Raw genomic sequence first — 26,343 nt, 5'->3', positions numbered from 1 at the left:
CTTTTCATCCACCCAGTGTTTCCCCAAGTCTCCTGATAAAAAATAATAACTCACTTGTGTTGGTAGGCCTAGTGCCCATGACAGAGAACAACCCAAAACACAACATGGACACATTACAGTTTTCCACTGAAAAATGACCCTTTAATTCCAATGTGGGTAGCTTTAGATTTTGGACCCTAGCTCTTTAGGCTCCTAGGGAAAACTAGCAAACCTGTACATTTGTGAAAATTAGACACAGGGGAGTATCAAGGGTGGGGTGACTTGCATAGCTCTCATCAGGTTTATTGACCCAGAATCCCATGCAAACCTCAAACCTGGACTAAGAAAACTAATTTTCCTCACATTTTTGTGATGTGTTTCCTACCAAAGTTTTCACACTTGCAAGGGTTGCTGGGTAAAATATACTGGTGAGAGCCACATAGGTCATGGACCCCTGGACTCGCCTGGTTGTCTAGTTTTCAAAAACGTGCAGGTTTGCCCTGGTGCCGGCTGTGTTAGGGCCCAAAATCCACAGCTGCCCATATTGCATAAAAGAACAAAAAAAGGAGTTCTTTACATGAGCCACATTTACATTTTGACTGACAAAGAAAAGTCCATTGCTCTGGCGGATGACTTAGGGGGTCATTCAGACCTTGGCGGACGGCGGAGGCTGTCCGCCAAGGTCCCGCCGACAAATGACCGCACCGCGGTCAAAAGACCGCGGCGGCCATTCACACATTTCCGCTGGGCCGGGCGGGCGCTCTCCAAAAGAGCGCCCGCCGGCCCAGCGGAAATGCCCCTGCAACGAGGACGCCGGCTCTGAATTGAGCCGGCGTAGTTGCAGGGGTGCGACGGGTGCATTTGCACCCGTCGCGTATTTCAGTGTCTGCAAAGCAGACACTGAAATACTTTGTGGGGCCCTCTTACGGGTGCCCCTGCAGTGCCCATGCCATTGGCATGGGCACTGCAGGGGCCCCCAGGGGCCCCGCGGCACCCCCTACCGCCATCCTGTTCATGCCATGGAGGATTCAATGGGGCAGCGGTAAACCGGCGGGAGACCGCCGGTTTACCCTTTCTGACCACGGCTGAACCGCCGCGGTCAGAATGCCATTGGGAGCACCGCCAGCCTGTTGGCGGTGCTCCCGTGGTCGGGGGCCCTGGCGGCCACCGGCCGCCAGGGTCAGAATGACCCCTTAATGTCTGACATGCTGAAACTACATCACTGCCCAGTTGAGAAATGACTACCAAGCTAGCAATCAATTAAAAACATTGACCAGTTCCTGGTAATGCCTTTTCACTTTTGACGCACTACTTCATCAATATGATAGAGCCTTCCATTATTTTTTTTAGTTTTGAAATACAAAATCCCGAAGCCAAATTTTATTTTTGAAAACAAAAAAAGCCACTCTCACCATGGTAGCTAACTCAAATGGCAAGGATAGCATTAGACAGTTATCACTGTTCCTAACCACCATGGTTTTCCAGGTAGTGACAAACATTGAAAACTGACCTTTATGTCCTCACATCTGAATTAGGTGGGAAGACATAGGGTCCAGCTGCAGATGGCACTTACTCACTCAGGACATGGGAGGGTTGCAACCATGTCAGAGATTGAGTAGTCTTCCCCACTGTTACACCAATTGGTCCGTCCATATATATGTTGGTTGGCCACACCATTATGTTCACAGTAAGGATACTCTGTTGCTGTTGTGACGGAGTATCCTTACCGCAACAGATATCAATCTGGTATTAATTTTAAAGTTAATCCACTGCCTGCACTGGTTGGTTTTAGCACCGGTTTCAGTATCTAAATATCTGACTATAGAAACCAAGACTACTGAAGGTGAGCCATAAAGTCATATCAAGGCACCTACTGCTTTATGGTCCATTCACACACCATTCATGCACCACACCCAAGATTTTCATACTGGCGGCCACAAACCCAATCCAACAGACCAGTGCACTCATACCAACATACCTCTGCCATGCAAGGGCCCATCACATTCATACAACAAAGGACAGAATTCCCTTGAAAGACAACCTCTCAACCAGTCATAAAACAAATTGCACACAAACTCACCACAAACAAACCTCTATAAAAATATATGTCCAGGCAAGTTGACAGTTGATGCATCCACAGCCTTCAGAAATGAAAAAACTGTTTGACTACATTTTTGCCATCTGTCAAGCAACTACCTCCATTCTAAACATTACGAAGTGCATGAGTTGTGAACCTTAATTAATCACTCCAATGACAGCCACATGAGGCTGAGGGTGTCCGAGAATGCCTTCCACTGTCTACATTGTTTGATCTGAGTGAGCATATCTATCTTTGAAACTAAGACAAACATGCTGGGGAATACTGGCTAAGTTTCCTAAAGTAATAAACCAAACAATTGTCCTGTGGGACTCATTCATATACACTTCTATTTTTGATTTGAAAGTGTGAAAACTCAATTACTAACTTGTATCATAACCAATGTTAATGAAAAAAGGTAAGGGGCAATAATATGCTGGGGAATAAGGCCAAAGATACCTAAAGAGAATGTCATAAACTAAGAAGAAAGGTAGTTTTTTACAAACAGGGTAGTCAGGGAAAATGCTGCATATGTCACGTCCACTGTTATGTTTAGTGCTGTGACAGCAATGCACTTGTCATACAATAAACTGAACATATACTAAGTTCTGAGCAGGAACATGACAAGCAGGATAAACATTTTACCCATACATGTAGCGCTGGGTGCAGAGTCTCTGTAATGTTATGACTTTTTTTGTAAAATGTACTATCACCTGAGAGGATATCCTGCTGCCAATGCAAAAGTAGTCACGACTGATCCACGAAGAAACTTAGTTGAAGAGCCAAGTGTTCAGCTTTGTGTGGAATGCACTCATTTTAAAGATGGTGCATATGTGTAAAGGTGGGTCATTCTGCTGTATTGGAGCCAATTAGGAGACATATATTCTTCTTCTTCTGGTGCTGCCTGTGCTGAGCAAAGGTGTCTGGAAGATTTCTGAAATCTGAGGCGGTACCTAGATGTGCTGGACCAGTCCTGTGTAAGACTTTGAATATGTGTTTCAGACTTTTTGAAAAAAGCTGTGGTTGGGAGGTGCAGGATGTGTGCATGTTGTGATGTTGAGGAAGGATGCTGCCTGCTGCATGGTTTGAAGTGGTCTGCTTAGTTGAGTGAGGGAATAATTCAGTATCGGGTGAGTGCAACGCTAATGGGTTTGAACATGTGGGTAAAGATGAAGTGATGGCATGTGTAGCTGTACTACCTTAACTATCTGCCTTCTTTCTATGCAAGATCCCTGTGAAAGCACAGGGATCCCTACCTGTTCATGTCTCTGTTGTCATCATCAAAGTCCTGACTTATCAGACAATATTTGTCAAGTGAGCCTAACGCCTTCTACCGCTAGCTACTTGAAGCTCAAGAAAATGCTTCTTTAATACACCTTCAGCGCACTCACTTTACGAAATCCAACTCCTTCCAGTTTGTGGATGCAAGTTGAGGGTGTCCAAGAATGCCTCTGAGGCCTACTTTCCTCAAACTTGAGTGAGCATATCTACCTTTGAAACTAAGGCAAACATGCTGGGGAATACTGGCTAAGTTTCCTAAAGAAATAGGCCAAACAAATGTCCTGTGGGATTTATTCATCAACACTTCTATTTGTGCTTTGAAAGTGTGAAAACTCAATTACTAGCTTGTATCACAGCCAATGTTATTGAAAAAGGGTAAAGGGCACAATAGCTTGCACAATGATTGTTTTCACATCTTTAGTATAAGGACAATATACACTCCATTATGAATCCAAATTAGTGTAGACTATGCAGTTCTCAGACAGGAATAAGTAAATATACAACAACTTAGAATGAGACACTGAACAAATCCCAAGTTTACGTAGGATTTTATATCAAACAAACCTAAGCAGAGATCCTGTCTGTTCATATATGGTATCTCCTGACAAATCGTAACATGTTTTGAAAGCAACTTGGGGAGGAGATGTTGACGTGGTCTCATCAGAACAAAAGTCATCTGACTAAGGTTCCCTAGAAAACATGGAATCTTGGGATCTTCAATGAGACATCCTGTAAGTAATACATACAAGAATATATCAAGACAAAGGCACTCATTATAACTTTGGCGGTAAGTGCCGCCTACCGCAGCGGTGACGGCCGCCAAAAGACTGGCTAACATCCATCCACCACATTATGACCACAGCTGGATTTCCGCCACAAGAAGGGTGGGAATCTGGATGTGGCAATGATGGTGGACAGTGTTAAGGTGGCGCTGCTACCACCAGCAGCGCCAGCCAGTAGACCGCCGCCAGCCATATTATGAAAAATAATATGGCCCGGCGGTGTTCTGCTGGTGGGGGCTGATGGTGGTAGCAGCACCATGTCCCGTCCCCTCCCCTGCCGGAAGACCCCTTGGATCCAGGTAAGTTGCATTTCCGACAGAGGAGGGGGTGTTGTGTGTGTGGGGGGGGTGTGTACATGAGTGTGTGAGTGTGTGCGTGAATGCGAATGTAGCGTGTATGCATATGTGTGAATGCGTGTAAGTATGGATATGTGAATGCGTGTCTGTGTGAATGTGGTGCAGATGTGTGCACGAATGAATGGATGCATGCCTGTATGTATGCGTGTATGCCTGTGTGAGTGAGTGTGTGTATGCGTGGTGCGTGTCTGCGTGTGTGTGTGTAGAGGTGTGGGGGATTGGAAGGGGAAGCGTGGATGGAGGCGGGGTGGGGGGCATCAGGGGAGTTGTTGGGGGGGAGCATCCTCTCAGTGACAGGGAAGGAATTCCCTGTCACTGATAGGGCCTACCGCCATGGTTTTTGTGGTGTTACGAACACCATGAAAACCATGGCGGTAGGTAGGGTCAAAATGCCTGAGGCGGTACAATAGCGGCTGCTGGGCTGGAGATCCTTATCTCCAGCCCAGCGGCTGCTACCCCCATGGCTGTCAGAGTGGTATATTGGCAGGTTGGCTTCAGCCAACCCGCCAATGTCATAATGTACCGCCAGCCTGTTGGCGGTACCACTGCCACATTACCACCGACCGCCAGGGTCATAATGACCCCCAAAGTCGACAATGTATACACGGTCAGTCGGTTAGTTGGACACTTTTGGTGGGGTAAACAAATTATTCAGGAGAAGCATACCTTTGTTTTGTGTAGAGAAAGTGGTCACACTTACACATACAAGAGTATTCCTAGACAAAGCCAACAATGTAAAACTGGCCGGTTGGTTCCTTAGACAGTCCCAAGGAGGTAAATGGATTACTCATGAAAAGCACACCTCTGCATTGTGTCATGCTGCTGCATGATCGGCAATCATGTTTGTGAGTAATTAAGTCTGCACACTTTCAAAGCAAGAAGAAGTGTTGGTGAATGAGTCCCACAGGAAATGTATATGACTTATTACACTTACTCTGATTTAGGTGGGCAATCAGGGTGGTCTTAGTGTTGTATTCATGAGTTCCCTAAAAAGCAATTAAAAATCTAGTCAAGACTTTACAACTTTTTCAAACAGGGCACTACGTGACAATGTGGTGTAGTGTGGTTAGTTTTACGTATTCATTGCGCTTTAGCTTCAGGCTTTAGGCCTTTGTGCACTTTGCCCTGAATATATTTTATTCCTTTGCTGACAGCTTGGAGCCTCTGTGCACTTTGCTCTACATGCTTTTTATTAGGCTTCGTACTGTTATTTTTCAAATAGCCAGTTCTACGGTGTTGTTTTTTTATTCATATCACACTGTTTTGCCTACTTCAGCACTGGAGTTCTCCATAACATATTTACTCTGTGCTTCAGTCAAGGATACAGTCTGGTACATTGCCGATAGACGTGGTAAGAGTTTAGACTTGGCATTCCTGCGTAGGGACATTTTGTGATCACAATGACATGTTAGTTATAAAATCACTTCCTTGTCCCAATACACGCAAGAGGGAGATTCCAACCAGGGAACCACAACTTGACGCTGACTGCCTCGTTGCAGATGCTGACCCAAGATCACAGGTCTTTGCTCAGGTATGAGGGCTGATGTCTCCACAGTGATTCTAATAGGCAAGCTAGAAGCTTAACATGCTGTGCTCTAGATAGAACAAGCAGAGGGAGAGTAGAAACTGTTTGACAATATGATAGCTTTGTTTTTATGTTTTACTCTCCTGGTAACTATTACAATCCTACTGTGTTGTATCGTTCTGGTTATTGCGGCTCATGCCTTAATATCTAAAATACAGTCGTTTTATTAAAACATTATATAAAACTTATACTGTCTTTGTCATTTGTATATGAGATCATATTGGATATAAGAGAGTTGGTTTGGATCTGAGTAACCACGACTTCCCTGAGAAGTTCCAAAGATGTCATGCGCTCGGCTGACAAATCATTCCTTCCACATGGGAGAAATGAGGCACTGCTAGTTAGCCGGAGCAAAAACCGGATTTAGGGTGACAGAGTTCTTTACACGTGGGTCAGACTCAGTCCCCCACACCGTTATAGATCCTGCTACCTAGAAATCCAGTAGTCTCATTTAGAATAATGAGAGCCCATGCGACAGTGGCTTATGTTCCATCCAGTGTGGGGGCTGGATCAATCAGCGAACAGAAGACCTACCATGTTCCATCGGCGGAAGAATGTGTCATCAGCAAGTTCATGAGTTCCTCAAGTAGTTTTAGGGATTCCTCTCCGACGAACAATATCCCTGTGTGCACAACTTCACAAGCTGCTATGATATTAGGGATACTTACCCACTCACCCATTGACCCCTTTCCATGCTGCTCTTCTGTTTGGCAACAATGTTTTCACCAACAGTAGACTTGGGATATAGTGCATGGCGGCAATGATCCTAATGTATGTATGGAGCAGAACTGTCTGCTTGGTTTCCAGTTCCTTACTACATACACCTCTTCATCTGATGCTGAAGTGTTGCCACCATAAAAAGGCCTTAGGGGGACCTGCTGTTCACTGGTGTCACCTTTTGCTTGGATTGGTGACCCTTTGTGGTGGGGCTGACCCAATCTGCCTTTTGGCAGCCCTTTGAGGCTGGGCTGAGCTGATCGGCTTATTAGCTGCCCTTAGCACCTGGGGCTGTGATACTCAGCTTCTTGGCAGCCCTTGGCAGTTTGGGCTGCACCAGAGACTCTCACGAGAACCCCTAAAATCTCTGTGGCCATCTTAGAGGCCTCAGAATACTTAAACCCCACCCAGGAAGTGCTCGATGTTTCGCACTGTGCTTCCTGGAGAGGTGGAGTCTTCTGTGGATCTCTTTGACTTTCAAAGGTGATTTTTGTTCCTGCACAGACTGCTATACACAGCAACTTTCTACCGGAGGTTCAGATAAGTCACCCTTGTTATCCACGGAAGCACAAACGTGTTTTAACTTAGGGGTCTGTCGCGTCTTGCACAGACCGAACAGTAACTGGTTTGACGTCCCATGTGTAGAAACTGTGCCTATGACTGTGATGTGGTCTTAGAATCTACTGAGATGAATAAGAGATTTAAGATTCTTGGACTTCCAACTCTGATTATCCGAACGACTAATCATGTCAAATACTGGGTGCATGTGTGATGATTTAAACATAAGTCGGTAGTTCTAAGCTCAGCGTACATATGTGATGAGATAAACACAAAATTGTACTATTTGCCCAGTATGCAAGTATGTTGATGTGATCACTAGTTGATTTACTTTTCTTAGTGTGCTTTAGTATATAGAGAGACTTAAGCCCTCTTCAGTTTGTGTTAGCAACTCTGAGGGAGCATTATCTTTATGATGTGGCCCTTTCCCTTGTGACGTAACAAGGTGTTTGTACCAGCTCATTCTGGGTCGCTATACTTTTCCAAGGGGAACTGTGGGCATCGCTCAGGCATGACCTATCCTGCTGTTTTTCCCATCTGTGAGCCATTTATTCTAGCAACAGAGTGAATGTGCATTGGTACTTTTGTGTGCAGGATTGTGTTTAAACAACACACTCCTGTGCCAGGCTAGAGACCTCATGGTTTGCCTTTTCCACCAGCACGAACACGCACCTGTCTGATAGTTGTTATTTTAGCTTGTTTTTTAGGTTTATTATTTGTTTCCAACTCACCTTTTATTTGGATCATCAGCTGGATAGCGGTTGTACATTATTCTGCTGTCTATCAGATGTTCTCAGTGGATCGTGGGCCCATGCTTCCTCTGTGACTTGACACAGAATGAAGAACACATTCCACATATGCCACTTCCTGACAAGTAGAGGAACAAACATTCTACAGCTGCTTGGTTAGTAAAATAGTGGCTCACGGAAGATAGGTATCCATGTTCAGCCATTGAAAAGTTTACTTTTCCACAGCTCCACCTCAGTCAATTTCCCAATACTTCACTTTTGTGTGGTATAACATATAGCAAGTAGAAAAACATAGGACTGGCTGAGATGGGCACTGGGGAAAGTAAACACAGCTCTCCTCCCTCTTTCCTTGCTTACAGCAGACTCTACAATGACAACATGGGCAAGTCATTTTACCTATTTCAGGAATGTGATCAGCAAAGTATTGATCCTGCAGGATTACCGTGTCCTCCAAAACATAAGAGATGGAGGCTGCTGCTTCTGTAGCAGTAAGACTTTTAATGATGGTCAACTGAAAGACATGAGTCTTCCTTTGGTGGTCTGACGATAAACAAAATATGCATTGTGTATTACCATATAGATCAGGTGGGTAAATAGTTTCTTATACTAAGAGAACATTTTATGGCTCGCATTGTATTTTTTTTAATGCATAGTTAATAAGAACCAAAACATCACATCATTCTATTTCAAACAATATATATATACAGTCCAGGGTGTCTACTATAAATTCTTAATGTACATAAGGATAATATAATTTAAGAATGTTTCTAATAAGTACCACCTATTCCGAGGTAAGTACAAATTAACCGTACCCTTGTGGGTTTAACTCTAAAATACTATGGGGGTCATTCTGACCCTGGCGGTCACCGACCGCCAGGGCCAACGACCGCGGAAGCACCGCCAACAGGCTGGCGGTGCTTCCATGGGCATTCTGACCGCGGTGGTACAGCCCCGATCAGAAACGGGAAACCGGCGGTGTACCGCCGGTTTCCCGCTGCCCCAGGGAATCCTCCACGGCGGCGCTGCAAGCAGCGCCGCCATGGGGATTCCGACCCCCTTACCGCCATCCTGTTCCTGGCGGCTTTCACCGCCAGGAACAGGATGGTGGTAACGGGTGTCGTGGGGCCCCTGGGGGCCCCTGCAGTGCCCATGCCAATGGCATGGGCACTGCAGGGGCCCCCTAACAGGGCCCCACATAGATTTTTAGTGTCTGCCAAGCAGACACTGAAAATCGCGACGGGTGCCACTGCACCCGTCGCACGCCTTCAACTCCGCCGGCTCCATTCGGAGCCGGCTTCCTCGTTGAAGGCGCTTTCCCGCTGGGCCGGCGGGCGGCCTTCTGGCGGTCGCCCGCCAGCCCAGCGGGAAAGCCAGAATGGCCGCTGCGGTCATTTGACCGCGGTGCGGTCATTCGGCGGCTCCCGCCGGGCGTGCGGTTACCGCCGCCGGCAGGAGTCGGAATGACCCCCTATATGGAATAAAAAATAAAATGAATTCCGTAAATTCTGTACGAAGACTTATTATATTTATATTAATTATGAACTTGTATTAAAAAAAAGTTGATATTAAGCATAAAAACTTGATAAATTTAGCATTCAGAACAACGTCAGAGGGTTGGAAACAGGCAATCACTGCTTGCCTGCAAGACCGTATTGTCCTTTGATTGAATGCTGCCTTCAATAGAGATTTGCGTTCATTTCGTAGGTCATTACAAATACAGATCAAATGAATTATATCTTCTTGACCACAGCCACACAACCTGCACTGAGGGATTGTTGCACGGCATTCCCATGGGACTAGATGGGCCTCACCGAAAATGATGCCAAATCCATATTTGATGAAAAGGTCCTTGTCTGACTTTGTCCACCCTTCCTCCAGATATGGCTGATATTTCAAGAGTTTATACTCATCCAGGAGTGCGATCTGGTGACTAATAAGCTCTTATCCACATTTACTGATCTTTTCCTCACTATTCCGTTTAAGATTTTTTTGAAGGCAAAGTAGGAAAGGTTTGAATCCTTTAATTCCACTACTTTCAAGTCTATTAGTGCCTGATCTAAGTACTGTCGAGATTTGGCTTTAGGGTTTGAACTAATCTCCTTCCAAAGTGCTCGGCAGAGCTGATTTTCTTTTGTTAGCTGTACATGTTTCCAGGCTTTAATGTAACTGGCTTTTCTATCTATACATTGATTTAAATAGCCAAACTCCAGCCTAATTTGTGCTTGGGAGGTATACCACGGTAGCTGGAATAAGGACCTAAAAGAATTTCCAGTGATTATATTTAGGATAATAGTGTCTTGTCCACCCAGGGCTTCACTTCTGTATCCTAAAGTTGGAATTAGTTTGGCTGCAATGACTTGAAGCATGGACCTGTAGCTAGGGCCGGTAAGCAGTTTTTTTAAAGTGCGGAAAACAGTAAAACATTTCCTTTTCTGTATAGCTCCTGTTTCTGGGGAGAAAGGAGCCCCGTTCATCAAAGAGTACACCCAGGTATCTATACTGATTTACTTGTTCCAAACCACCCCTTTGCGTGTTCCATTTTTTTACTTTAGAAGTTTTTTTACTGTTACCATTACTTTGTTTTTTCTGATTAATTTCCATTCCATTCTGCTCAGCATATTCAGATATCTTTACAATGAGCCCCCATAGCCCTACTTTGGTTTGACTCAGGAGTACTACACCTGCATATAGCAAGTTTGAAATGGTCATATCACCGAGTTTTGGGGAGTGCGCATTTACCTTATTTAATTCCGCAGTCAGGTCTGATAGGAAGAGATTAAAGAGATATGGTGCCAGCACGCGACCCTGTTTCAGTCCTTGTTTTGACTTGATTTCCCTTGAAAGGAAGGATCCATCCCCTATCTTAACTCTTATCCATGTATCTGTGTATAGCTGCTGAATTGCTTTTAACAGATTCTCCGGTATTCCCCAGGAGGCTAATTTCTCCCATAGAAGAGATCGCTGTACCAAATCAAAGGTTGATTTAAAATCAACAAAACAAAGATACAAGGGTTGATTTTTTTGTTTACATTTGTCAATAACCATGTTTAGAGTTAGAATATTTGCAGACGTACCTAGGCCCTTTACAAAACCTGTCTGATTAGGGGGAATGATATTATTTTCAGTTGCCCCCCTGCGAAGATGCTCCAATAAAATCACTGCATAGTATTTAGCTTCTACATCTGTTAAGGTAATCAATTGATAACTCTCAGGTTGTGATTTACTACCTCCTTTGAATATTGGATGGATTATCGCCCCCCTGCAAGATTTTGGAATACTTCCTAGCGCTATACAATGTTTGAAAGTCAAGGCCAGTTTTTCATCCCAAAAGGCAGGATTCAATTTAAACAAGGCATTTGGGATCCCATCTGGACCAGGAGCACTCCCACTTCTGCTGTTTTTTATTGAGTTCATAATTTCAGCCATTGTAAATATTATTTTTTGGGTTCCCTTTTTGGGGGTGAGGGGCTTTAATTTTACTCTCTAGGCTTGACTTTTTTATTTCCTCTTCTATATTTTTGCTGGCTCTCTTTTGTTCGCCAAAGTGGTGACTTAAATAGTCAAACCAGACGGCTTCCGAAATATTAGAGCTGGTCAAAGTCATCGGGGCTTTATTCAGGTCATTTATCATTTTCCAAAAACCTTGTGTATTTGATTTTTTACTTGGGAAAAGAGCCTTTGCCAAAAATCACAGTTTTCTTGATGTTTATATCCCCAAATTTGTTTCCGATAGATATTATTTAGATTTTTTAGGTCAGCCTTAATATAACAGTTTGTTGGATTCTTGTTATATAGTCTTAAAACTCTATTTAGTTATTTTCTTAACTTAATCATGTGTGCTGAAAAATGTATATTCTTGTTTGTTTTCGCACCTGGCCCCTGGTTTTGATACTTCTTTTGTGTTCTGTCTACAAGAAGACCAGCCGCAAATCTATCTAGGAAAGTCGACCAGATGGTTATTAAGTCCCTGGTTATGTCCATCTAGCAATGGTCAATTATCGCCATTGATCGTTCACCTATGGATTCCTTTGACTTTTCAGTCCATCTGAGTTTTTTATAGTTTGTTGTAGTAACATCCCTTGGTGTAGTTAGTACAAGGTTAAAATTGGGAAGGCCACCTCCTATCTCCAGGCATTGCTGGCCATGGTCACTCATATCTGATTTTACAATATAAAACTTTGTAATTAATGTAAGCAGAAATAAGCAAGCTGCAGTATAGTCAATTGTAGCTTGGATTTCAGTGACGTAGCAGGTAGTTGCCGGCGGAGTATCTTGTGGATATCTTCCATTTAGAAGTCTAAGCCCAAGAGCCTCAAGATCTTTTACTGAGGAGAGTGCTAGTGTGCCAGTTTTTCCTCTCTCTGTTACCCCCAATGGGACCGCTGTGGTACTGCCCATAATTGGTCTTGCAGGATGATTTGTGCGTCCCTTTCAAAGGGATTTATTAATTTCAGGTTAAAGTCCCCGGCTATTAGAAGCTCCAGGGGACCAAAGTCCTGATGGGCAGTTAAAATTGTGTCTATCAATTTGGAAGATATATGTTTTTTGGATCGGGCATCTGGATGGATATAGACATTAATTAGCAGGAGTGGGCTGGAATGTTCCTTATTCCACCCGTCTAGCTTCACTAGCAAGAAATCTTTGTTTTCCTCAAATAATTGAGTACATAATATGTTTAATCCTGGCCGTTCTTATCCACTCCACCCAATAATTGTTGTAATCAAGTATACAGGTGGGCTTGTGAACTTCGGCTATCTGACCCACGAACTGCGATGGGGGAAGTACTCTTATCATGAATTGTAGTGAGCATGTACACTTCACACCTATCAGAGAACTTGAATGTGAGCAGTTTGTTGGAACACAATGCAGTGCTCTAAGATTTCTGGAGCTTCATACAAACAAGTTCCTGCTGGAATCCTCTGCAGCAACAATGAACGCCACTGCATGCCACAGTCCCAGCTTTGTACGTCCGTATGGAAATTGTCACATGTAGGTTATAACCTTTGAAAAGGAGTGGCTAGGCCAGCTTCCATGCCCTAAAGAAAAGACAAAAAAAAGGCACAGTAATACTTCACCTTGTCACATACTCAATGTCACAACATACTTTTGGCATGGTGTATGCAAAACTTGATTGTTGGGGGAGGTGCTGGGCATTTGTCAGCATAAAACTAATTTCCAGAAGCCACAATTCAACCTTTGATCTCATAAAGAATACTTTCACATAGTAGCCCCTGCAACTTTGTGTACAGACGTGCTCCTTGTGAAAACACACAGTGCTATTACCAGGGTCACTGTAATCATGCGAATGGACAGCACCGAATTATAGTACAGGTTTGATTACATTCTGCAGCAAGAAGAGGCAAATTATGCTGCATTACAAGTCACATTTTCTTATCGCATTACATTACTTTTTTATCATATGAAAATATGGTAATAGTGCCTGGGCAAAGATTTCACCTAATTATCATCAGTGTAGTAATCGGGTACAGAAATAAGTAACTGAAAATGACAAGTCAACCTTTGTGCAAAGCCTTCCACTGCATTTAAAAATGTTTCCACGTCTTAACTTTTGAGATGTATTTTTCTAATAAGATCTCCTACCTTCCTGTTCTAAAATACTGCCCCAAATGGGCTGTTTTTTATATAAGTGTGTTTTCCCGAGGTGGGCGCTCAATCACCCCCACCAGGGAAAGCACACATTTATAAAATAAAAAAATTGCCCTCGAGAGGGTCCACCCATTTCTCCAGGGCAGACCCCAACCTACATTTCTTTTATATTTTGTGACACAAATGGACTAGCTTTTTAAAAATATGTGTGTTATTCCAGAGGAGGGCTCAATCACCCCACCAAGGGAAACACACATTTATATTAAAAAACAAATTAATTAGCCCTCCAGAGGGTTGACCTATATCTCTAGAGCTGACCCCCTCCCATATTTATTTTTTATGGGGAATGTGTGTTTTCCCTGTGGGGCACCCCAAACGCCCACAAAGGAAAACACATTCCCCCCAAAACATGAGAACCCAACAGGGGGTCAGTCCATTTATCAGGAGGGCCGAACCCCTGCCAACGTCACATTTTAAAGTTTTTTTTACCCTTCTCTGTGGGCGTAATAACACCTCCCAGGGTAAAAACCAATATTAAAAATAAATATATCGCCCTCGGGGAGGAGGGGTCGGTCTATTCACCATGAGGGCTGACCCCCCAAACACTGGTCCCTGGTAGCCCAGTGGGGTTTCCTGGCTGTTGATCGCAGCTCAATCTCGATCCTCAGTCAGGAAATAGTTTGTTTCAGGGAGGTCTCACTGGAAAGGGAAGAATCTCCCCTTTCCAATGAGGCCTCCCTGAAACTGGGGGAGGGCTTTTCAGGCATTTTTCCCCAGCGGAGCGGTAGCGAGCACTTACTTACTCCTGGAACCAACTCAGGGGCACACTGTGATCATAGGTTGACAGGAGAGTGGGCAAGGCCTGATGCAGAAGCGATTCCATATCTACCCCGCCCTTTAAAAAGAAAAAATGAATCCTCTGGTGCTCACACCGGAGGATTCCTTGTAGCACCTCTCCCCAATGGCCAACACCTGAACTGGGGAGGGTGCGCGGGGTGTCACTCATTGGCCGAGACCCAAGCCAAACAGGTTAAATGCTTTATTGATTTTATAAAGTTGATAGTGATTACTGATCAAAGTACATATGCTTTATTAACATTAATGAGTGCATTTACACATGGTTTTTATTGATTATTGTATTTACTTCTGAAATGATGATGTTTTGACATGTGGTTTGTTGGTCTTGAACATTTGACCAAGTTAGTAGACTTATCTGATGTGTTTATATGACATTTTATCTTGTCAAGGGTGATTACACAATGTCATCAAAGGTATTTCCACCAGCCTTATGAATATGTGTATACCTGGGCTGAGCTACCTGTAACATCTGCTCCTGGTGTGGTCTGCTGTACATGCTTGTACCTGTGTCTGCCTACAGAAGAAAGCCTCCTGGCAACCAACAAGCTGCCTGAGAGTGCTTCCTACTTGCCAACATATATCATTACATGTGTTCCTATTGTAATGCAATGATACATGTTGGCAAGTAGGAAGCACAGGCACAGTCAGGCAGCTTGTTGGTTGCCAGGAGCAGATGTTACAGGTAGCTCAGCCCAGGTACAACTGCCAGGGACATTAGACAACATTCCACTGTGTCATTTAGAGGACGACGCAGGTCACCCCAACACGATATTCGCCCCAGGAACGATGCAGAAGCTAGGAAAAGACACGTATGGATTGCAAGCGGTGTTCACGGCACAAATCTGTGCACAGACAACTTCTCCCTCTCAGTTCTTCCACTCTATCGTACCCCTCTTTGCATTCTCTCTCTTCACTGGAATGAAGCAGGCAATGTCCATACTTCACATCATGCATTAATGGCTGCCTGGTGGAGGGCGTCTTGTTGGAGGTGTTACTTTATAACAATAACAATATTGAATTAGCTCAGTTAATCGACCTCGGAAGCATCGACGTCTGAGTTGACCATGCAGAGATTCGAGCCGGCACTGGGATGGTCGCGCCGCAGACCCGCACATCTGGCGTTCAACCCACTGTCCTACTGTGCCAAGTCGTTCCACAGACCCTAGATTCCGTGCCGATTCTTCTTTCATAAAACTATCTTCCACCTTAGTCATCAGTTTGGATTCATTCCACGTTTTCTCGCTCTTTCCCCCTCCTTTCCGTTTTCACCCATTCTTCTTCTCACTCCTTGTCTCCCTTTTCTCGCTGTCGTGCTCTCCCTTCTTTTATTTTCCTTTACACTTTATTCAGCACGTTTTTCTTTATCTTTACGCTACCTTATCCTTTCAGCTCACCTCAGAAGCCCACGCGTTCTCCGAGGTCGTTCTATCTCCTCGCTTTTTTAAATGTTCCCTTTCTTCTTCAAATCCCTAGTAAATGTTCACCTCTCTGTCTCTTAATACCACCACTGAGGAACCCCTCTTAATCGTCCCAACACCCCCACCAGCTCACCGCAAAATGACACATACCTGGATATATGCTCGGATCTGCTACTCGTGTTTTAAAACAACGCTGTAGGGGAAAATAAACTTAGATCAATGTTTCTCTCTTTTTTTTCCTAAAACAGAGACCGTTCCTGCATTTTTGTGCTTTTTGGCGCACAGATGGGAGGGGTGGGTGGAGGGGAATTGAGTCTCCGTCCAAGGTGGGGCTGAGTAGCTTGACACCAAGGGGTGAGGTCTGTGACAGTCAAGGGCACACCCAGTGCCCCCATTGGCTCTCCTCCCTGGTCAGAGGAGATTTAAGACCCCCAGAGACAGGGCTCCGGGCATACCGGATAAAGAATCTCCGGTGCAGACAAGAAGCGCTGGCACTGAGAGGTGGGGAAAAACTCACTGAAGCCAGTCTGCCATCCACCTGAGCGGTAAGGTCAAGGGTCATACTTTTTACTAAAAATATAAATGTATTCTGCTTATACATGGGACTTAATAGCAATGCTTAGTCGGATTATAATCACTGTAGGGGTTGACAGATGACGGAATTAAGGCACATGACGATGAATTTGCAGAGGACCACACTGTATGCTGAAGTAGGCAAGCCGGGATCAGAACCCGGGTCCCAGAGTCAACATTTAGCCACCAGACGTATTTTATGAGGAGAATATATGCATTTACCGTTAATCTTCCTGTGGTCGGTCGTATGTAAAATATTTTCCAATCAGCTATGTTGTTTTAAAGTTTGTGATAGAGATTGCTGGCAGAGCAAGTTCGTCGCTCTGTGAATGACAGGTCGTATTATTATTCACTAGAATAATGCCAATATACGGAATAATTAGAGATTTTGAGATTGTAAATTTCAGATAACACATTGATACCAGCGTTTGCTTACATTTAGAGACCGAGTTTTTTCACTAGATACGCAAATGGTAGGACGTGAAAGGGTGGGAAAGTTAGCAGGATGCCACAAGATAGTTCAAAAGTTAGAAAAAAATAGTTATTGTATACACTCCCATGCGTGTTGTCCGTGCTTCAGTTTTTGTACAGAGGTGCAAACAGCTATAGCGCTGCACGTCACTACGTGACTATCAAGAGACCTAGTTAAACGCACTCCCCGTGTATACTCCCCAGTTTCCCTCGTGTGATCTCTTGGGATTGACAAGGTTGTAAATGAAGCGGCTAGAAGTGGTTAACTTTTTAGTGCACGGTGCATCCATGCATCCATCCATCCTCCCATCCATCCATCCATCAAAACGGTGGGGTAGGTTACACAGGTGAAAATAAATAGTCTCTGTTCCTACGACATTCACCAAAAAAGGACGTCGTTTCAAGGTGCACGAATAATAGTTTGCACTATGACCGAGCTTAATAGAAGTGCTACTTTAATCCTTCTGGGACGTGTTAAAATCTGAGTTGAGGTAATTTACCGGCTCGCAATGTTCCACCAAAACATCGGCGGGGGAGGGTGGGGACGGGGGACTAAGGTGGAACAGCGCATTCTGGCAGCTGGGAGAAGGGCAATCTGCTTCTGAAAAACAGAGAGCTTCCGAACCATTGCTCGACATTAGTGTTGCGCAAAGTTGGCAAATCCCATCTCTTCCTCAAATGAAAACATACATTTCGTTATTTTATCTGCGCGAGCAATTCAAAGAGGCGTTCCTCCGCAGGATACATCCGCACAAGGACTCGCAACCAACATCAGTACTAGTGCAGATTTTTTTTCCTAACATCTGCTTTTAAATATGCAAGAGATATCTCTTTTGAAACCACCTTTCGTTAAAAAAAGCTGGCACCCAAAAAAACGTGATAGGCACCTGTCACCTGTAGGATTGGGAGCACTCATGGGATTGGCTGAAAGTTACTGAGCCTGTCACCGCCAGGACTGGACCCGCTCATAGGAGAGGCTGGAAGATATAGAGCCTGTTACTTCCAGAATTGGAATCATTCATGGAATTGGCTATAAGATACAGAGTCACCTGAATGACTGGAAGCGCTCATGCGATTGGTTGAAAGATATCGAGCTTATCACTTCCACAACTGAGAACACTCATGGCATGAGGAGTATAGAGCCTGTCACTTGTTCGATTAACAGAGTTTATTGGCCTGTCAACTCTAAAGTCTGAAGGGCACAAGAGACTGGAAGAGGAATACAGCGCCTACCACCTCTAGGATCAGACGGGCTCACAGGATAGGCAGAGGCCTATTTATGTCTTGTGTATAGGGTACAAAACTAGCCATGTTTAGGGCTGGTTCTCCCAAAAGGATTAGCTAAGGGTTCAGAGACTGTCACTTCTAGGTTCCAAAGAGCATATAAGACTGGCACTAAATCAGGGCTAGGGTGGATAGTAGAGGTGGGTGAAGAATTCCACTCCACTGGCAGAGTTTGCAAAGTTTTCCCTACTCCGCGATCAGTGCTGAAAAACTCTCCAAATTGATATGGAGCAGAGTTTTTTCCCTCGGGCAGCTCACCAATGTTAAGTTGGCGAGCACGAGAAATTGCTAAATTGGCAAGCAAGATTTCTGAACGTGGGCGGTTGCAGCAGGTCTCTAGTGCTCATGTTGAGGAAGCTGACGCTCAAGATGAGGAAGCTTCCGCTCAAGTAGAAAATCTACTCGAGTGGCAGAAAGAAGTTAGCACCCTCTGGCGCTCCGCATGATGCCGTTCGTGGAGATTTTATAGCACGGGAGAAACTCCTGGCGCCGAAAACCAGTGCAAGGAGTGCAACTTATGCAAACTCTGTGACTCGCAGAACTCTGCGTACCATAGCAGAGTTAAACTCTGCCCAGGCCTAGTTGATAGATTAGTGGGATACAAGTACATATTGACCCTGGCAGAGCAATAGAAAGCCTCTCACCACCCGGGCAGACTGTCTTTGAGCATTAGCACAGAGACGCCGAGCCTGCCACTTCTAGGGTCTGAGAGGCTCGTGGGACTGGCCAGGCTTCATAAGGCCTTCCACCTCTACGAAGGACACAGGCATTGCCAGACATACAGAGCCCTTCACCTCTAGGGGCAGATTTCTTAAGGTAATTGGCTCAATACTCCTGAGTTACAGTAGCAAATAGGGGCCAGTTCCAATGCCTGTAACCTTTAGTGCTGGGTGGGATCAGGAGACTGGCCGAGTAATGCAAAGCCTGCTACCTCTAGGGCAGGCTGTCGTAAATGATAGGGACCGAGATACAAATCCTGCCACCTCAAGAGCTGATGGTTCAGAGAGTCTGGCAGAAGAGGAGGAAATACGTTATGTCAGTGTCTTACAGGCTTAGACAAATTGCACAGGTATAAAGACTGTCACCAGTAAGGCTGGATTTTTGGGGGGATTAAGGACAGGAACATAAAGTGCGTCACCAGAAGCGGTGATTGTAGCAGTAGATTGGCATAAGGATGCAGAGCCTGGGATGAGTGTGACTGGCTGGGGCAGAAGTGTTTCCACAGGAACAGAAAGTCAGTCACTTCGTGTTATGACTGACTAGGTGTAGTATTGGGAGTTCCAGGCGGATAAGCATAGGAATCGAATGCTTGTCATTCACTTCAAGGTTTGGCAGGGTGTATATCTCTGTGCCATACATCTGAGCCAGTCAGCCCCTGAGGTGACTCTCTTTATTCCTGTAATAAACCCCATGGCCCATTCCAGGCTAGAGAAGCTAAGCTCCACATCTCTGTACCAATCGGGTTAGCTTCCTCCTGTACAGCAGGTGCAGTGGCACCTCGGCACAGAGGCCGGGAGGCCCACTGAACCCTGATTATTGCTATATTTTATCATTCAATCAGCGGTCAAGGGGACATTTCCTTACTTGAACTAGGGTCTATGGCACACTGGCTAAGCCGCTGGTACCCATCCTCTGTGCACTCCTAGAAGTGACAGGCTAAATACGTCTGTGCCAACTCTCCGAGCCAATCACACCTATGACTGGATGGCTCCGGTTGATTGGCAGAGGACGGAAAATATCGTCCCCCCAGGAGACTGGCACAGCAATTGCGACCCTGTCGCCGCCACAACTCAGGAGAATGACACAGAGATACGAAGGCTGTCATCTGTGGAACTAGATGGTTTAGCAAAAGCATAGCTTGTTACTTCAAGGGCTGACTGTCTCGCAGGATTGGTGCAGAGATGCAGTCAGTCAGTCCTGCGGGTGAATGATTCAGGAGATTAGCAAAGGAACAGAGAACCTGCCAATGTTTCATTTGTTTAAAAAAGAGCCACGGGATAAAGATTTTCTTAGAACGGTCTGAGGCGTAGCTTCAAGGGTGCCTGTTACACCCCCTAATAAATGCATTTTTTTGTAAATATTTAGATACTGGTGTACTAAGTCGGGTATGGTGAGGTGTTTGTCGGATTTAACTTGAGATTTTTTTTACATACACACAGAGAAGAAAAACGCACGATTGTCTCTGTATTAAAAGTCTTAAAAATGAGTATTTTACAGAATATTGACTTTTAAGAATCCTTCACAATCTGCACTCTTCTCTCTTTCTACTGCTCCTTAAGCCCCTCGCTCGTCCTGCTTCTCAAATAATGGACTTTAACCAGCGTGACCTTTGGGAATTTTTAAGTTGACCCCACAATTCTTACAGACCAAGCTACACCCCTGAAGAGGGCGTAGCGGGTGCCGTCACTATAGTTCTGGCACGTCCCCGACGTACTTCCCATCAGCCCTTCTGCTACGTACGGCCCTCCATTGACACCTGCCTAGATTTATATGGTTCTATAGACAACCAATGCATACAATACATTATGCTATTTGTTTGAAATGAGCAACACTATGCGGAGACGAATTCATCCTGAATTCGTCCGTCTGCAGCGAGTTTTCTTTAGCATTGTGTTTTTTGTAGTCCAACATTTGCAGTGGAAAAGCTAGAACTATCAGGATTTGGTAAAAATACAAAACTGGTTAGTTTACTTCCCCGCGTTAGGTCATCTCGACAGCTCTTAGTCGTTTTTGATTGGTTTACATATCTAGCTATGCCGGTGCCAGATCTGAAGCAAGTCCCACGGCAGAGACACGCTGCTGCTAATATAGCACGTGGCTCACAGCAGCGCGTGGTACTTGAGGCAGTGGGTCCCACTGCGAGCTAATTTGTGGTGCCTAAGAGAGCCCTTGTGTGCCGCTGTCGCAACTGCCCTTTGCCTTGGTACCAGCAACATTCTTGAAATAATGCGTCGTAATCACAGATTGTAGATTTCAGCCTCGTACATCTCATCTGTCCCTATGCCAGTGGCGTAACGCAAAATGGTGGCCGCTCATCCTGCAGAACCTGGCGAGGGGACCTCGTCTCCCACATTTCGCAGAAAACCATTGGCCTTAGGGAGAGCGGGGTCCCCCGAAGAGTTGGGGCTCCCCTTCAAGGATTGAAGGACCCTATGAGGGGCAGGGACTGCAGGGGCCTGCGTCACACCCCTCCCCTAGGCATAGAGGTGGGTAAGCCAACAAACTAACAGGGGAGCCGAGTCTGGCTGGGCTCTACCAACCCATGCATGAGCCGAGCCACTAAACTGTTTAGGACGTAAACTGTGCAACAATCATCATACAAAGATATGATAAAGAATTCTCTTAAAAATAATATAAAAAACTGCATTTCTTTATCATTTATAACCATTTCATCTCAGTCTATCAGATTACATAATTGCATTGATAAGTATTTATTAATCGGGACAGCTTTTTCAGAATGGATTTAAAAATATTCATGGCCTCCACCCGCGCCATGGCAACCATGCCGTCAGTGAATTAGGTCACGTGGGAAGGCCGAGATACAGCGGAAGTTTTTTAATATCAAATTGTGCCATATAGCCAATAGATGAACATTTATTTTCCTTTCATCTTTTACATAAAAAGTTCATATTTTCTCTCTGGTGCGTGAGAGTATAACCTGGGTGGCAAGCACAAGCCAATGATTGAAAGCTTGGTTCGTTTTGGGCTCTAGGGTCCAAGAGGACCTCAAGCTGAGTCAGAACTAGGCATCTGTCTCGAGCCAGGCTCGAGTTTTCATTGGCTTAAACTTTCAGTGGACTACCCACCTTTGACAAGGCGCGAATAAGGGCGTGAGAACTTGTATTACTTAGTCTCACATGGACGTCTTGTGTGCTCGTGATTTCTCAGCACTGAAAGAACAACATACCGTGACACAATTCTTAAGTATTGGCATCATGCATGACACGAAGTGACCTGAGGCCCACTTACACGTTAGGAATTATAATTTCCTTGCAAAAAGGAGAAACTTCAATTAATCTGTTGACTTTAATTTATTTCCTCGTGTTCTCCACACATGCTCGATTTTATTATGCATGCGCACCTGAACAATCTGCACCAACAGCTCTGGCTGCAGATTTCTTCCCTGATACCTTGCACTGTGCATCATACAGCACATTTCACGGGCAACTCTCCTCTCTGATAACCTTTGATTTCTTGAAATCCTTTAAAGACCTTTAGAGCATTTTGAGCATACTGCAACCGCTTTAGTGAATTATATTTTATTTTATTGTTTTTTTACATGTGTGCATGATTTTGTTGTGAATAAAAGACCACGGGCCGAAAGTGTAAATAAAACTGAATTGAATGCCACACTGCATGGCCAAAACCCAGCTGGTGCCTCTTGCGTGGATATTCCTACCCAGGACTTTTTAAAACAAAGCTCACGGAAATGTTGTCACCATTGACTGGGGCACGCAGCCGCCTTGCGGTCTCTTTAGTCTGTCCTGCGCGTCAAGAATGAAACACTCAATGTGCACTGTCAACTCAGAAAACGAAGCAGTATCCGTTCTGGAAAGCAAACACGTCTATCATGTCTCCCTAGATTAGCCTAAATGGCGAAACACCCAATTGTCATATAAATCTTGGATATCATATTCTGTAAATTCAACATGACAGAGTGGAGCATTATACTGACACCGAACCATAAAGCTTGGCACAAAGTCTCCAAAAACAGCCGGACCCCCACCTACGCTGAGCGACGTGGAAAGTAGAAGATTGATAGCATCTGTCCGCGGCCTAAACCGCTCTGCGGCCTACACGAAGCCTTGCTTCAGACCAAGCGGCGTCCCTGGAGCCTGCTCTTCTGCAAAGAGAAGTCTTACTCCCGGCCGTAGGAAAAGCGGAAGTTGGAGTGTCTTAGCGTTTAAATTAAGTCAGGTAGGAAAGCCTGCCCATCAGTGACAGTGCTATGGCTTCCTGTGAGTAACTGACTGCTTCTCAAGGTAGACACTGTAGCAACACTCATACTCTGCTGTAGAGGGCACCCTTATAGTTTCAAGATTGATGAAACCCTCAGAGGCACTAAATACTTGAACGCTTTCTCTTTTCCTGCAGGTAAAGAGTTCCTGCCTAAAGCATCCCTCAGGAGACTTGAAAGCTTCAATACTCACATTATCGCGCAGAGGGCACCGGTGCTTTGATAGACAACGGGGCCCTTATTATAGATAGGGCACCCTTTTCCTGTTTGCGCCAAAGTGCACCTGCAGGCACGCCGCGTTCAAACAGAGAAAGTGCACCCTATTATGAAGAATGTGCTACCCTAATGGCAGCCACAAGATCATGCTGCTCTCCGGGGAGGGGTGGTTGGGATTGGGGGAATTGGGAGGAAGGCAGCACATTCAGGTGACATCAGCGGCGGCTGCAGTGAACAAAAAGTGGTGGAGTGGTGGGGCAGCACAGGGGGAAGAAGGGGACAGCACATAGGGTGAAAAATACAAAATAAATAAATAAAAAAACACTTACCTGGAGGCTGCTGCCTTGCTGCTCTTCTGCACCTCTTCTCTTGAACCCCGGTAGTCCATGCAAGGCTCTCAGTCCCCAACACCAATCCAGATATTGCTCTGATGCTGGTAATAGTATTTACCAACATGAGAGCAGCACTGTGACTGGCCTGAATGGTCTGGTTGGATGCTCAGTCAGGCCTTGGGAGCCTACTTTTGGTCTCCACCCTGCTGTGCACCACAGCTGGGGTGGAGAGATTTAAGTGTACATGTTGGTTTGGCTGTCCGAAGACGGCCAGCCAAACCGACATGCGCACTTGCAGCAGTGCCCACCACTCCTCCCTCTGCTGCAGCTGCTGATGTCCATCGGGATGGCCTGGCCCTGCCCTACCCTACCCTTGACTCGACTCAGCAAGGAAAAATAAAATGATAATAACCTGTGTTATTATCATTTTATTTTTCATGTTTTCACTGCTGAGAGAGCAGTGGGGCGAAGTTCCTCCGACTTAATGGAGGAGCCGCCGCTGAGTGAGATACAGAACGGCTGCTTCAAAACTGTTATATTTTTTACTGGGCAGGCGGCAACTCACCTGCACTTTTAAGAGGGATTAGAGATCCCCTTGCTTGCGTGCAGTGAGCGACTGCACCCGCCTGCAAGGTGATGTCTGGGAGGATCATAGGACCCTCTTGCTCCCGCCAGAGGGCTGCCATCAGGAAGTGCACTAAAAGTGTGTGGCATGCTTTCAGTGCGTCTCCTGGCAGCTTCTTTGTCTTTAAACATGCATCCTTGAAATGGCGCTGGTGCAGAGCTACAGATTCCCTCATTTGTATAGGGCCACACACCCATGCAAATGAGGGAGCGCCCTCTTGAGATAACGTTGGTGCTACATGTACACCAGTGCTATCTGTATTACAGAAGGGGCCACACAAGCGTCTGCGGCCCTTTCTGTAATACCCAAGTGCCCTGGGGTGCACAAAGTGGGTGAACATGCCCGTTGCGCCCCCGGGCACTTTCCTATAACATGGCCCCAGGAGGTACATCACCTTGAAGAGGACTTTAGGAACTGGTTTACATAAACTCTTCTGCAGACAATATCATGCATGCTTTGTGTTCATGCTCGGGGTGCATTTGAAGCTATAGTGCTCACATTACGCTGCAGCGGCACGTGTGCTGTGATACCTACCTCATGACACCTTTATGGGACTTTGGAAGCTATAGTAAGAACATGTTATTCCTGCGCGTATCCTGTTCATCTGCAAAGGTGTGTGCACTCCTCAGGGAGAATTAGACGATGCTGTGCTTATTTCATGCACTTACCACCCAGGGAATTTGTAAGCTGCAGCAATCTGAAAGTGCTTAATTTGTACAAAAAAATAAGTGCTGGTCCCCAAACTTATTCGGAGGTAGTGGCCTTACCAGCAGCTACAGCTCCACTACTACCTGGAGCCTCCGATCACCTCTTGCAGCTTCCCGCCCTCCGGCTGTACAGCCAACCTCACCAGGATTGAGAGCAGTAGTCATACTTCTATTTCCATTGTGGCCCATGGAATTTGAAGAAGGGCTGCCACTATAGGAAAATATCAAACAATCGCTGTGCTGAATAACCTTTTAGTTTAGTAATTTGCTGCCCTGTTAAGTTAACTCTTTGGAGGTTACTGGGTGACACCTACACGTGCATAGTGCTCCCAGTTGTGTGCTGTGGACATGGAGGTCATGTCCATACAGGGCAGGCTTTGGCACAAGTGGCACCTGGTGCAACAAACATTTTTGGTGCTCCCCTCCCCCCCATGACCACCTCCTCTATTTCCCTCACTAACACCTGGCAAAAGTGCCCTCATCTCTCCATAGCCCCTCTCTCACATGTATTTAATTTGTTTTAAAGCGCTGGTCAAGGCTAGCTTTACTAATCCATTAAGCTATCCACATAAAATACAAATCTGTTTCTTGCAGCAGGCGTATTAACCCTCTCAGCTACTTTATGGCGAATCAAAACTTCTACTAGACTGATCTGGTTCTCTCTGTCTCTCTCTAGCACAGAGGTCTTCAAACTTTTTGATGCCGGGACCCCCTCTTAAAATAATGTAGGTGTAAGGACCCCCTTCTGATAAAAAATTCTAGAACCTGGTACTCCTCATCATCAACAATAATAAACATCCCCATTTCGCACAGCAAATCATTTTTACTGTGAGGAAATAATATTAAACAGTGTTTAGCAAATCAAAGATCAGTGAGTGTGGGGGCGTGGTCAAGGGTGTGGCTAAAAACAAAGGTCCTCATTTATTAGGAATTGACATGGGGCAGAGATGCAAGGCTTCTTGCTACACTGCCACACTCCAATACAAAAGGGCAGGAATGGACCGTATTTATGAAATACAGTACATTTCTGTCCTTTCCCCCTGCGCTGGTGCACAATTGCTGCCTAGTGCCAACATAGGCAGGATTGTATTTGTGCAGGAAGGGGCACCTTCCTGCACAAAAGCAATCCAGAAAGGCATTGTACCTCTTTCTACATGTGTGGCAGATAGCAGCACACATGGAAAGAGAAAAAAACAAGGAGAAATTAAAAA

General features: G+C 45.2%; 1 protein-coding gene and 1 long non-coding RNA gene across 3 annotated transcripts in view; one reads left to right on the top strand and one right to left on the bottom strand.

The window, feature by feature from the left end:
- Window positions 1-26,343, bottom strand: part of LOC138292799 (uncharacterized) — a 169,041-nt gene that overhangs the window by 20,953 nt on the left and 121,745 nt on the right. The window lies entirely within an intron of this gene.
- The window catches only part of TNN (tenascin N), a 164,973-nt gene continuing 155,025 nt past the window's right edge, over window positions 16,396-26,343 (top strand). Inside the window, exon 1 of one of the 2 annotated variants that reach the window (XM_069231574.1) lies at window positions 16,396-16,512. The gene's annotated coding sequence lies outside the window, so the exon portion shown is untranslated. The remainder of the gene's footprint in view (window positions 16,513-26,343) is intronic. The other variant, XM_069231575.1, reaches the window with a different exon arrangement.

This window comes from Pleurodeles waltl, chromosome 4_2 (assembly GCF_031143425.1).
Source record: "Pleurodeles waltl isolate 20211129_DDA chromosome 4_2, aPleWal1.hap1.20221129, whole genome shotgun sequence".
NCBI classification, from domain to species: Eukaryota; Metazoa; Chordata; class Amphibia; order Caudata; family Salamandridae; genus Pleurodeles; species Pleurodeles waltl.
Note: the sequence above shows the minus strand (reverse complement) of the source record. Positions and strands in the feature narration are given on the sequence as shown.